This window comes from Syngnathus floridae, chromosome 5 (assembly GCF_059516105.1).
Source record: "Syngnathus floridae isolate MCC-2025c chromosome 5, RoL_Sflo_1.0, whole genome shotgun sequence".
Taxonomy (NCBI): Eukaryota; Metazoa; Chordata; class Actinopteri; order Syngnathiformes; family Syngnathidae; genus Syngnathus; species Syngnathus floridae.
Window position 1 is genome coordinate 3,887,804 of NC_142417.1, and position 12,312 is coordinate 3,900,115.

The 12,312-nt window shown below is 42.0% G+C and overlaps 1 long non-coding RNA gene across 1 annotated transcript; it reads right to left on the bottom strand.

The window, feature by feature from the left end:
* Positions 1 to 306: 306 nt before the first annotated feature.
* LOC148397549 (uncharacterized) lies at positions 307 to 7,967 on the bottom strand. Its single transcript, XR_015858549.1, has 4 exons — positions 7,787 to 7,967; positions 7,612 to 7,665; positions 4,126 to 4,216; positions 307 to 1,837 (listed from the first exon to the last, which is right to left on the bottom strand). It is a non-coding gene; the product is annotated as an uncharacterized LOC148397549 (long non-coding RNA).
* Positions 7,968 to 12,312: the final 4,345 nt, after the last annotated feature.

A 12,312-nucleotide genomic window follows, 5' to 3' on the forward strand; every position in this document is an offset into this window, starting at 1 on the left:
AAAATCAAATAAAATAATATACAAAAATAATTCTGAATCAAATATTACAAAAATATTTACAAGTAAATCAAATTCAGAGTAAATAAAACAATTATAAAAAGATATTTATTGGTTCAATAAACGATTTTAACAAAAATCCCAAAATATTACGATAATTAGGCATTGAAATATTATATTTGAATGAATTGAATACATACAATAATTAAAATGTTGAAATATGTCTAATTTATAAAATACTTCAAAATAAATTATGTTTATTGTTTGATTTAAAAAAAATCAATTTAATTAAAAAAAATTAGTGATTGGGCTCCTTACCTTACCTACTTTTATAGATAAAATGTTTTATTAATTAGCAGCAGTTTAACAGGAAGGAGTAGCATTTCTCTAGAAGCAAAAGACAACAAAAAGCATCTGTGCTCCTAATTGACAGCTGGTGTTAGCGGCCGGCGCTTACGTGCTAATGACGGCGGCGGCGTAAAGGTTTTGCCGTGGAGGGTTTTGGTGGTGGGGAGGGGGCTGACAGGCGGCATGACACCGGAAGGCACTAATGAGCACATTTGTTTTGGCGCTGGACAGACAAGACGCTAACCCGCTAGCGTACGTTAGCGTGGATGAAAAAAGACAAAAGGTCAAGAAAACAAACAGAAAAGCTCAGGAGAAAACAAGGAAATACATCAGCACAACTCAAATGTCAACAAGTACGGAAATCAAGAAAATAGCAACATTTTTACAGCTGACACACAAAAACAAAGAACACACACCATGACCATCACAGCGGTTATTGTTTTTTGTCTCCTTTAGCAGGTTAGCTTTCAAGTTATCATTCAAAAGGTGAGCATTAGCACAGACAGTAGTAATTGGAAGGTTAGCTGTTAACTCATAAGACATTATTTAACTTATTAGCTTCTAAGGGAGCATTTAGCAGCTGTCAAGCTAGCATTTAGCATGTTAACATAGCATTAGCATTTTCATGTTAAAACAACTCATAGGTAAATGTTCACGTGACATGTAGCATTTATGAGGTGACGATTAGGATTGAAGGTAGCAGTTAGCAGCTGGCTGTTTTCTCAAAGGTTAGTTATTAGCTTCCAAGACATAGTGCTCTAGGTTTGCATTAGCTCTCCAGTTATCATTAACATATTAGCAATTTGCACTAGAGGTAAAATTGATCAGATTAGCTGTCAAATTAGTATTTAATCAGATGAGCATTAGCTCTCAGGCTGGCCTATAGCATGTTCGCTCTCAAGGGAATATACTGTACGGGATAGCATGTTAGCTGTTGGCACAGCATTTATAAGATAAGCATTAGCTATTAGGGTAGCATATAGCAGGTTATTTGTTAGCTGTCAACCTAGCATTTATCAGCTTAGCATTAGCGCTAAAAGACCCTGTACAGTGAATCCCAAGATGCTTTTTTCCGTATTTGTACACGGGTAGCGTTATCGGTTCATGGGGTTAGCGCTTAGCATTTCACGGCAGCGGTGTGTTGTGGGTTGATGATGTGTTGTCGTTGACCTTTAGAAAACACTGTCCCAGTGCGCGCGCGGGAAGGCGGGGAGGAGCCATCAGTGTGTGCGTGTTGTTAGTTGGTAATGAGTCCTGTCATCCTTCCACGGATTCTCTGACTCGCTTCTTCTTTCACTTTGAGGCCATTGATCCTGACAAGAAGCCTTCATCACCGTCTTCATCCTCATTTTCTTCACTTTTTCCTCACTTTCTTCTATTCCTCTTTCTATTTTTTGTCCTCCTCTTTGTTTCCTCCTTCTCTTATTTTCTCGTCCAGCATGAAGGTGTTCTTGCTTTCTTTCTCTTTTGCCTTTTCTCTACCTCATCTCACCTGCACGTCAACACGAGAAATGGCGAGTCGGACGGCGCTTTGAAAACTGAGCCACTGACCTCACATTCCATTATTGCCAAATGAATATTACTAGCCGTTAGCATAATTCGCTGAACACATTTGAGTTACATAACCAATTAGCTATTAGCTGCTACATTAGCAGCTTTATTAGTGGCTAATATGGTGCTAATTCAGTCGATGTGATTGCGTGTGCGTCCTTCACAGGGCAGAGCGTTGCCAGCAGGCGTTCTAACGCCATTTTAATAATGTGTCATTAGCCAGTTAATTCTCTGCCTGCTTGCTGTGCTAGTAGGACTCTTGATGCCTTTTGTGAGTAGCGCTAACGCTAAGCGTTAGTGATGGTAATGGCAAGTAAAACCGTCAGTTGCTACTGCTACCCTTCCATTACAAACCGTCTGAAACATTTGCGTTGATTCTGATACAAATCTCTTTAGCTGCTTTCTCTGTCTGGCAGTTGGTTGTGTTACATTAAATGTTCTTGTGTTGCTAGCAGTAATAGTAATGATCAGCAGCTTGCAAAATAAAAAATGCAAAATGATGCGAGTTAGTGTTAGCATTCACACTGGAGCAAGTTGCACGTTTGTAGCCTCCCTCTTTTCCTTAGCGGCTAGTTTAGCAGCTAATGTGTCACTAATTGCGCGGACGTCAGTTTGTGTTAGCGCACGCATCCCTCACGCCGCTGCGTGTTTAACGCTGTCTTAATGACGTGCCATTAGCCTGCTAATTCTCTGCACTTTTGCTTCAGCGAAGACTAATTTTTCTACATTTTGTGTCATCAGTCGGGGTCTGCTAGGCAGCGAGGTAAGGGGTACGAGACCAGGTGGGGGGGGGCGGAACGGGGGTGCTGGAGGCAGTGGTGCGCCAGGGAAATCGTTAGCGCTCCTTCTCTTTAAATTGGGGAGGTGGACGGCAGGTGAACATTGCATTGATCGGCCTCTCAAGGCCTCTTCCCCCCCCATCCCTCACCGACAATTGCCTGCCCTTTACACACACACACCTCGGCCCCCACCCCCAAACACTTCAGCGCCAATTGCCGAGGCGGCACACACACACACACCTCCTCCTTCGCACATTTACAAGCGTGAGCATCGTAGCTGTCCATCAGGTTAACAACCAGCATCATGGAGCACAAAACACAAATATTGAGGAGGGGAGGGGCTGAAAAGGAGGGTGTCACTGACGGTGTGGGGGGACTGGGGGCACAACAGGACAGAGACAGTGGGTGGCGCGAAGGGGGGGGTCCGGGGGAGTAAACATGCTGATGATTTCCCAGGAGTTTGCTTCAAGAGGGCGAGAGACACCGGGAGTCACGAGTGAGAAAGAGAGAGCAGATGCTGTCCTGTCACCGTCGGCAACCGTAACCGCGGTGACGTCTCCTCCGCCTCCTCACAACAACAGCGAGCAAGATGCAAGAGAAAATCGAAAGGCTGACACACACTCACACACACATACGTTCTCAAAGGGCCTCTCGGACGCTTCTCATCGTCCAATTAGAGTCCTCACCAAGACGACAGCACTTCCTGTCTCGTTCAGCGCCGAATTGTTTGCACTTTTTCATCCCGTTGATCCCGGCGGAGACCAAAATGTCCGTCTGTCTGGCAGCTTCCACTTCACCCATTACTTTTCACACACACTTTGCTGGCATAGTTCACAAATGCAGGTTGAAATTGAAATGTATTCTATATGTCATCCAAACATTATGTAGCTTTTATCCCATAAAATGTGTATTATACTTGTTTGTTATGGTGCCAAATTGTTTTCTTGGTGTTTTCTGGTTTGGTGATGCGATGACATTTTGAATTTTGAAAGACTGTTTTTAATAAAAGTCAGAATTTAGTTTTATTTTAAAAATTAGCCTCTCGGATAACTTGAAATTCCCTAAATAAAAGGATTTAGCCAAAAACTGGAACTAGAAATTGAAATGAAATATTTTTCTTACTTACTTTTCTAACTTTAGTGTTGGGGGGGCCCCGTAACTGGTTGCTAGCCAATCGCAGGAATGCTCTTACTGATATTGAAAAAAAGTACTATTGAACATTCCTAATATGATGTAAGTCAAATATTGAATATAAATCAACTTGATGTGTTTGTCGACACTTGTTGCTTCTTTCCTGCTAGCCACTAACTTTGGCACGCTAGCTAATTGGCTAGCTGTCATCACAAAGGTGTTGAAAAGTCAACAAGAAAGGTCATTTGAACTACTTATTTATTGTTTTTAATCATGAATATGAGTAATATTATTTATTTGCGAAAGACTTGGTGCTAACCTGTGCTCATTGCGTCTTCATTCCAGCTTTCCACCTCCTCTTCCTCCTCTTGTTCTTGCGCCTGCTGCTTGTCTTCTTCGTCCCTCAGAAACTAATTAAAGGCAAGAAGAGAAGAAGACCGGCGTTAGACATTTTTAGGCCGGGTCAACCTCGCTCCCGACAAAAAAAAAAAAAAAAAAACTTCCTGCTTCCTGTCACATCTATTATTTTTGGGGGGCTAGCTTGATATGGCTGCTACATCAATGCTATCACGGTGTCATCCGGATTCCAATCAAACACTCAAAGAGAAGAACCTCACTGTCACATGACCGCCGACAAAACCAATATTATAAGCGACGATGAATCTGACAACCGACCATCTTGCTCTGTAAAAATGAATTTATAATGTGGGTGGTTAAAGAGTTCCCATTGGTTAATGTGGGACAGAACTTGGGGAGGTCCTGGGCAGATTAGAATGACAAGGCAACAAAAAAGTCTAATTGGACAAAAAGAAAAAAAGAAATAAATGAACAGAATACCATTGGGGGAAAAATGAATACAAATCCATAAAACAAATATTCCAATTTAGGTTATAATTGATGGTCATTGGCCTTGCTTGCATTGGTTGCTGTCAATCAGCCGCTGATGAAGGTCAAGCACACATTCAGCTCTTTTCTCCTTCTTTTTTTGTCATCTCTCTCTCCCCCTCATGCTCTGTTAGACGCCCCCCCAGCTCCCTTTCGGTTATGTCGGCATGCGTGAGTGACTTTTGGGGGTTTGCTTGTGTTTGATGTTTAAAATGCTGGCAAATCGATACGTTCACACATGACGGGACGAGTCAGACACCAAACTAATGAACACGCGCACGCCGAGAGAGAGAGAAAGACACGACTCCGCCTCGTCTTTTCTTTTTCTCTCCTTCGATTGAGCTTCTTTTTCTTCCTTTCATCTGATTCAATCGTGAATACACTAAACATATTATTTGAGGGATTACAATTCAATGACAAATTGAAACTGTATTTAAAACACGCTTGTATTTTTACTGGTGTTAACATGGAGAAAAAAAATCTAAAGAAATGGGAAATATATGAGAAAATGAGTGCAATAGAAAACTCCAATAAACGAATCACAGCAAAAGAGTCAAAAAGTTATCTTTAAGTATCATTTAAGAAAAGCACATTACGTTACGCCATAATGGTCATTATTTTAATTGTAAGTCTTTACATGCTCTGTCGTTAATATTACTAGTAAACTCATTTTCTTCCTTCCTCAAAAAAGCAAAAATCACAAAAAGTTACTTTTACTTTCCTCATTTTTTACCATGACACTTCCATGATTGTGTGTGTCTTATTTTAGTTCACACTAAATGTCGATGACAAATTACAACACAAGCAATGGGTGTGCGCTCATGCGTGTGTACGTGCAGCAGGTGCGTGCGTCCGTGCGGAGAAAGGATGTGTCGTGGTCGTCGGGGCTTTTAATTTGGCGGGGAGGGAGGAAGGAAGATACAGAGATGACAAATAGAACAGGAAGTGATGAACTCTTTGACAAATGAACCCAATCAGTTGAATCTATCGCGCGTGCGAACACACACACACACACGCGCACACACACACGCACAAGATGAGAAATAACTAGTTTGCGCTAATAAAGCCAACTAGCATGAGTGTGTCATAGGCCACACGCACACACATCCATCTTGTGGGGGCGGTCAGGAGGGGAGCACTCGAGTGCACTTGGCATGAAGGGGACATTTGTTAGTTATTTGTTAGCCATGTGGCACATTCAATAGGAGTCAAAGAAGCAAGACCAAGCCACCCAACTGAAATCACTTTCTCTACGTTTTAGAATTCGGAGTACATTTTACCAAGAACTTTATTAATAATACAAAAAATGTTTTATTGAAAATAAAACGGTCAGTGACATAAAAAGTCATGCAGAACCCCCTCTGTGTTTTCTCCTTTTGTTGCTTCAAAAATTCGAGTATACTTGTAAAAAAACAATTTTCTCATTTCTCGTAAGATAACGTTCAGATAAAATTTGATTAATTAACAATTTTTTTCTCCCAAGAAATTAAAGATTTAATCCTTGGGTCTTTATTGTCCTTTTTTTTCTCTTTGTGTTGTTGTCTGTTGCGTAACAAGCACATCCATCACTGCTAGCTGCCTGGCTAACGTTAGCAATCAAGGTCAATTGTCTGACCTGTCTAATTAGGCGAATGCTTTTCACGTGCACACACACTTACACACAAATACACACACACACACACACAGTGTCTATTACTGTTGTGTTGTTCCAAATGAAGAGCAATGTGTGTTCATCTTGAACGTGGTTCTTCGAATCAGCAAAGACGACATGTGTTTGTGTGTGTGTCTGTGTGTGTGTGTGTGTGTAATAAATGAATGAATGAATGAATGAATGAATGAATGAATGAAATGGCTTTTTCCTGTGTAACAGTGGGTTATTCGTACAATTTGTTTTTGGATCTGAACAAGGAAATAATACAGGAATAGGAAAAGAACAAATAATTATGACCTTTTTAGGTAAAAAATAGAAAGAAAAAATATCACTTTTTTAATGTAAAATTATGAAAAATATTACTTGTGGGAGAATTGTTAAAGATCAAGGACAGGAATGATTAATATATACACTATGGATACACACATATACACACACACGCAGAAACACACACATTGTAGATAGGACACAGAACACAAGAGAAATCAAATGAAGTGAAGCAGATAAAGCTCTGCGCACAGACACACACAGACACACACACACACGTGCACTCATACGCACATGCACACACGGGGCAGTGATGGATTCCAGTTATTAGCCAATCAAAAAGATGGATGGCGCAAAGCGGCGGCCAATCAGCGTCATCATCAAGATGCAGTTAGCAGATAGCTTGCCGCCGCTAATCAACTTATTAAAGGTAGTGATAGCATCAGCGCATGAGCGAGAGTATGAGCCGGCGAACAAGCATGGCGGCCATGCTAGGCCGTTAACGTAGCTTCGTTTAGTTTAGCGGCGGCAGGACCTCGCAAGATTGTTAACATAGATTATCTTAGCATCAAGGCAGCACCAGGGTTGCGCTGGGTCGTTAATAGCGCTTAGCTGAGCATTGGGGCCGCCAAAGATAGGTGACGTAGCTCAGCTTAGCATCAGTGATGGGACTAGGGCCTTGCTACATCCTTATCACAACTTAACTTAGCATCGGTTGGGGCTCTCAAGTTGTTAATGTCATTTAGCAAAGCACCGCATGGTTTCATAACTCAGTTTAGCATCAGCGGTGGAAGCAACTGGGCCTTGCTAGGTTGTTAATATAACTTGGTGGTGGCAGTAGGGACTCGTCAAGTCCTTGGCAACGCTTAACTTATTTTAGCCCTGCCATGGCATCTTAGCTTAGAAGCATTTCTAGCCTTGAAAATACTAACAAAGGAAAAAATGACACATTTCCATGCTCTTGTAACAACCTGTGGCTTTGACAATATTATGAGGTCTTACCTCCAGTCTGTTGTTAGCATATTAGCATGAGCTCATGTACTCCAGTGGCACCACCTGCGGGCAGAAGAGATAAATGGATCAACTCATATTCTATATCTGTGCTTAACTCAGGATGCTAGCTTGCTTTAGTTGTTGTTTTTGCTAACTTACTACTCACGGAAATCGTCATACTAACAATTTGCTGTAGCGCTTTCTCCACTCAGGTTGCATTGTTAGCATAAAAACATGTTAGCATGTTAACTTTTGATCACCACGAGATGTGCGAGCGCCATGAGTTGTTCTTATTGGGGATAATTAAGTTGATTTAACAGATTTTTTTTTTAACAATCCTTCTTGCACACTAAACTCCCAGTAGGTCCGCCCACCTGTGTCCCATCTTGATGATGTCACGCAGCAGGAGGTCCTGGCCGACACGGAGGTCCAGGTCTTTGGCGCAGGTGACAACCAGCTTCGCTGGGAAAACAGCTGTCACTTCATTTCACACCGCGTGTGTGCGTGTAAATGTGTGTGTGCGTAGATTCGTGACCCCTGGGCTGTGATCAATAATAAAAGTGACAGATGGAAAAGCTGAGAGGGAATTTCTACCACTTCCTGACTTTGACTGACAGTCCAGAGGAAAGAATATCACACATCATTGTCATCATGATCATATTTGAGTTTTCATTCTAGTAGCAATCACAATAAGCAAATTCCAAAGCAGAATTTTTCATTGGATTTTCTATCTTAGTTTTCTTTGATTAGCAAATTTGGATTTTTGAAATAGAAAATTGTATTTATTCTTAAAAGATAAAAACAATTAATGGTTTAAAATAAAAGCCTCCTCAAAATGAGGTAGTCTGTTGTATTTTTCATCAAAAGTACTGACTTATAATGAAGCATAAAGCACATAACTCCTGTAATATAATTTCAATACATGGGTGGACCTGGAAGGGTGTCCGGGGCCCCCAAAGCCCCCCTGAAGGTGCTAATGATGACCCTTGGTGCGTGTGGCTGAGAGTTCAAAGGTGAGAGATCACCACTTCAGACAGAGATGAATGAACATACAATCGCTAGCGCTATTTTCCTGTTGGCATATTAGCGTAACATGCTGCTGGCAATATAATTATTATTACCTCTGGTGAATCTTCAAGTCTACGGTTTTACCTTTCTTGGTTAATTCTAAAAATAGTCCATGCCCGGCTTAACCCCATCCCATTCGATGTTTCCTGACCGGACCCCCAGGTACCTCAATCCCATCCCAGCATACATCACTGTCAAGATAAATATGAGGTCATCAATTCCAGAACAAAAGTGTTGTTACGATACGCCGCACGTACAACACACATAAGGCCTATCATGCTACGTTAAGATAAGCTAAGCAGTCCCATGAAGACGGAGGAACGGCAAAGCCATGATTGATGAACTGACAACCGATGTGTACGTTTTGGATGGTTTGAAGTTTGAAACCGATTTATCTTCATTTTTTTTTAAAACACCAAATCTGGCATTGTAATGTTCTCTTATTTTTGGGGGTTCTAGTCCATTTCCTTTAGTTGCAAGTTTTAATTAGTTTTATATATTTTCAGAATAGACCACTGGCCTTTTGATGACAGCACTTTTCTGTCTTCTGATTGGTCGGTCTGCAAAAGAACATCTGGTATGATTTTTTGGGTTTTAGTGGACTCTTTTTTTAGTTTTTCACATGTTATTAGCTGAATATTGATTGTAAACTACTCCACATTATTTACATGGCACAACTGCGAGCTGTTATATCGCCTTTTTCCAAGCACGAGATGTAAGGCCCACACCGTTGGCATCCAATCACGAGTCTTCTCCTTTTGCGTTCTCCAGATGTGTCTTGGCGGGAATCTGCCGTCCATAATTACGCCACACGGCAGGCCGGCGTAAAAGTACATTTTGGTGGTGGCGAGGTGGAGGAGGAGGCGGCGATCCATTTATTGACGAGCCGTCAGCTAGCGGCGTGTCAGCTAGCAGTGGAGCGGCGTCCGGCGCAAAGTGTGCCTGATGTTGGGTGACATCTCCACAGGAAGAGGCGCAGCTTAACCTTTTCTCTTGATGACTTGAATCAAAATGTAAATGCGTCCGGCCTCATTGATTGCCGCCGCCACCGCCGCTGACGGGAATTACCCAGAGTTCACCTCTCGGTGCTAACGGCCCGCGCGGCGTTAATGACTTTAAAGTTGCCACTAAATGAAAATGGGGGGGGGAGCTGATGAAGCAAAACAAATGCTAAAAACAACTCGTCAACAATCAGCAGTTAGCTCGTAGCTATTCAGCTACCGATACCACCGACATGCACACAATTAACATGTTCACTAGAGTCATTAGCATTATGCTTGTTGGCATGTTCAACAGCGCTACTTAACGATGCAAAACGAAAGACTAATTGTAAAAAAAACATAAATAGGACTTATTGCCTTAAGGTTTTCTCTACTCAAGCAGCAAATATTTGTACCAACCTACCAACTAGCTAACTCACTCACTAACTTAAGTTAGTAATTACTAACACAAGGCAAACTAACAAACGGCAAAGCATACAAAAAAAAAAAACTAATGTAGTTAAAACGCATTTCTTTCCAAAGTTAACCCTTTCCATGTTTTTCAAATTCAATGTCTGCCAGATGACATCATTTATACATTTCTGGACCAGGGTGGAAATGTTTATATATTTTGTTCGAGTATTTCAAGTTTCGCAAAGAGTGGTAAAATCCAACAAAGTCTAAGGCTTAGCCAAAGAGACACCGTATCAGTTCGTTAACTTTTCCAGGCGCAGCGCAGAAGGTGAAAGTAGTTTTTTTTTTGCATTGTTGTTTTTGTTTTTTTCTTTCACGCTGTCAGACTTCATGAAAGCTCCATCAGCCGTGACGCCGACCAACCGACTCAGCAGCGCCGCCCGCGTATTGGCACGTGTCAGCGCGCCGCCATGGATTTATGTATGCAAATGTCTACGCTCGATGCCGTCTGACAACGGCGCAGATCTATGAGCCCTCACCAAGGCCAACGAGAGCGAGAAGAAGACGAAGAGGACGGTCGAGGAGAAGGAGAAGACGAAGATCGAGGCCTGCATGCTTCTCGTCCGCGGTTGGGAGAAAAAAGTGGATATGAGCGGAAAAATGATGCGAGGAATACATCGCAAAGGCCTGTCAAGGAGACGGCCAGTCAGCACAGCGGAGGCTGCAGGCTGGCCTCTGATTGGACGAGAGACAAGCAGGATGCTCCTCAGACCAATTATTAGCCAACTGCAAAAGTTACTCAAAGGTTTTGTGGATCAACGTGAGGCCTTAACGGTGGGAATAATTACCAATAAAACTTAAAAGTTGCTTGAATAAAAGTGTGATTTTTGCCATTACGATCTTTCGATCTGATGAAAAAAATCTTTTATGATCTTGGTAATTTTGATTTGATCTGTTGTCGAGAATGATGACACTTAGAAGCGGTCGTAAAGACACAATTAATATTACCTAATGACAGTTTTGCCAACTTTGCAATTTTTGTTAACGCACCGTTATAGTCAACGTCGCAAAAAAGGCCGACGAAGCAGGACCGTTTTTAGCTGTTGGTGCGAATGAGGGGGGGGGGGCGTGTCTCGGCATACCGGAGCCTGTCGTGGAGACGTCGGTGCGCGCCCGTCGCCGTGTCACCGGCCTCCGCCCCCTGGGGAGGGAGCCGCCCGTCAAACGTAAAGGTTGCGCCCACTTTGCATAATCGTTAGCGCGGCGACAGGAAGTCATTGCGGAAACAATCAATGTTGTTTTAAGAGATTACACCAAAAAAACAAAAAAAACAAAGAGGTTGAACAACATGACAGCCATTTAAACAGAATCGCCGTTAACGTGTACATTTCTTTGATTTTTTTTGTTGAGCGAGATGTTTTACGCCATTTTTAGCATTTTATGAATACAGCTTTTATTTCTAAGCGATCTTTTTAATCATCTTTGACGTTTTATCTTGAAGGATAACATCTAACACATGATTGGTCAGTCGCTCATTAACGAGTCACAAAGTTATTACGCAGCAAAGGCGAATGACACGAGGTCAAAATATATTCAGTGTAAAAATAATACATCGTGTGCGGACGAAAGCGTGTGCGTGTTTCACGTCGGGGAGATAAGTCAGGAAACGGATGACTGTTATTGGCCGGCCGGCTCTTATCTCCCCGCCTCCCACTTTTCATAGAAATTTGCTCAAGACGACAACGATGACTTGTTGTGTTTTGGTCTCATGTTTCCCGTTGCCACTGAGCACTTGTTCTTTGTTTACTTGACGGCATACTTAAAGTACCTCAAGTAGACTTACAGCACCGCATCCCAAGTACACAACCTGAAGGCCACTAAAATACCTTCGAACCCTGATGCACACCTAAAGGCAATCACGAAAATATCTCAAAGTCCCAAAGGACATCGAGAGAACCGGCGCCTTAGCAATCAAAGTAATCCTGAAGACTCCCAATGAAGAAGATGAACAAGTACATTGGATCCTTAGTACTACAGTACTTTAGAACCTGAGAGTTGCTTCAACTTTAGTAAGTACAATTAGTACGTGAAGGACACTTAAAAACCTTTGAACCGAAAGAGAACACATACGTGACATAAGACCGGTACAGTATACTTAGAGACCACCAACTTAGAAAGTGAAATATTCTTACAGACCGGAAAAGTTCAAACCCAAAGTACTTAGCGCACACGCGTACGTGTGTACGCG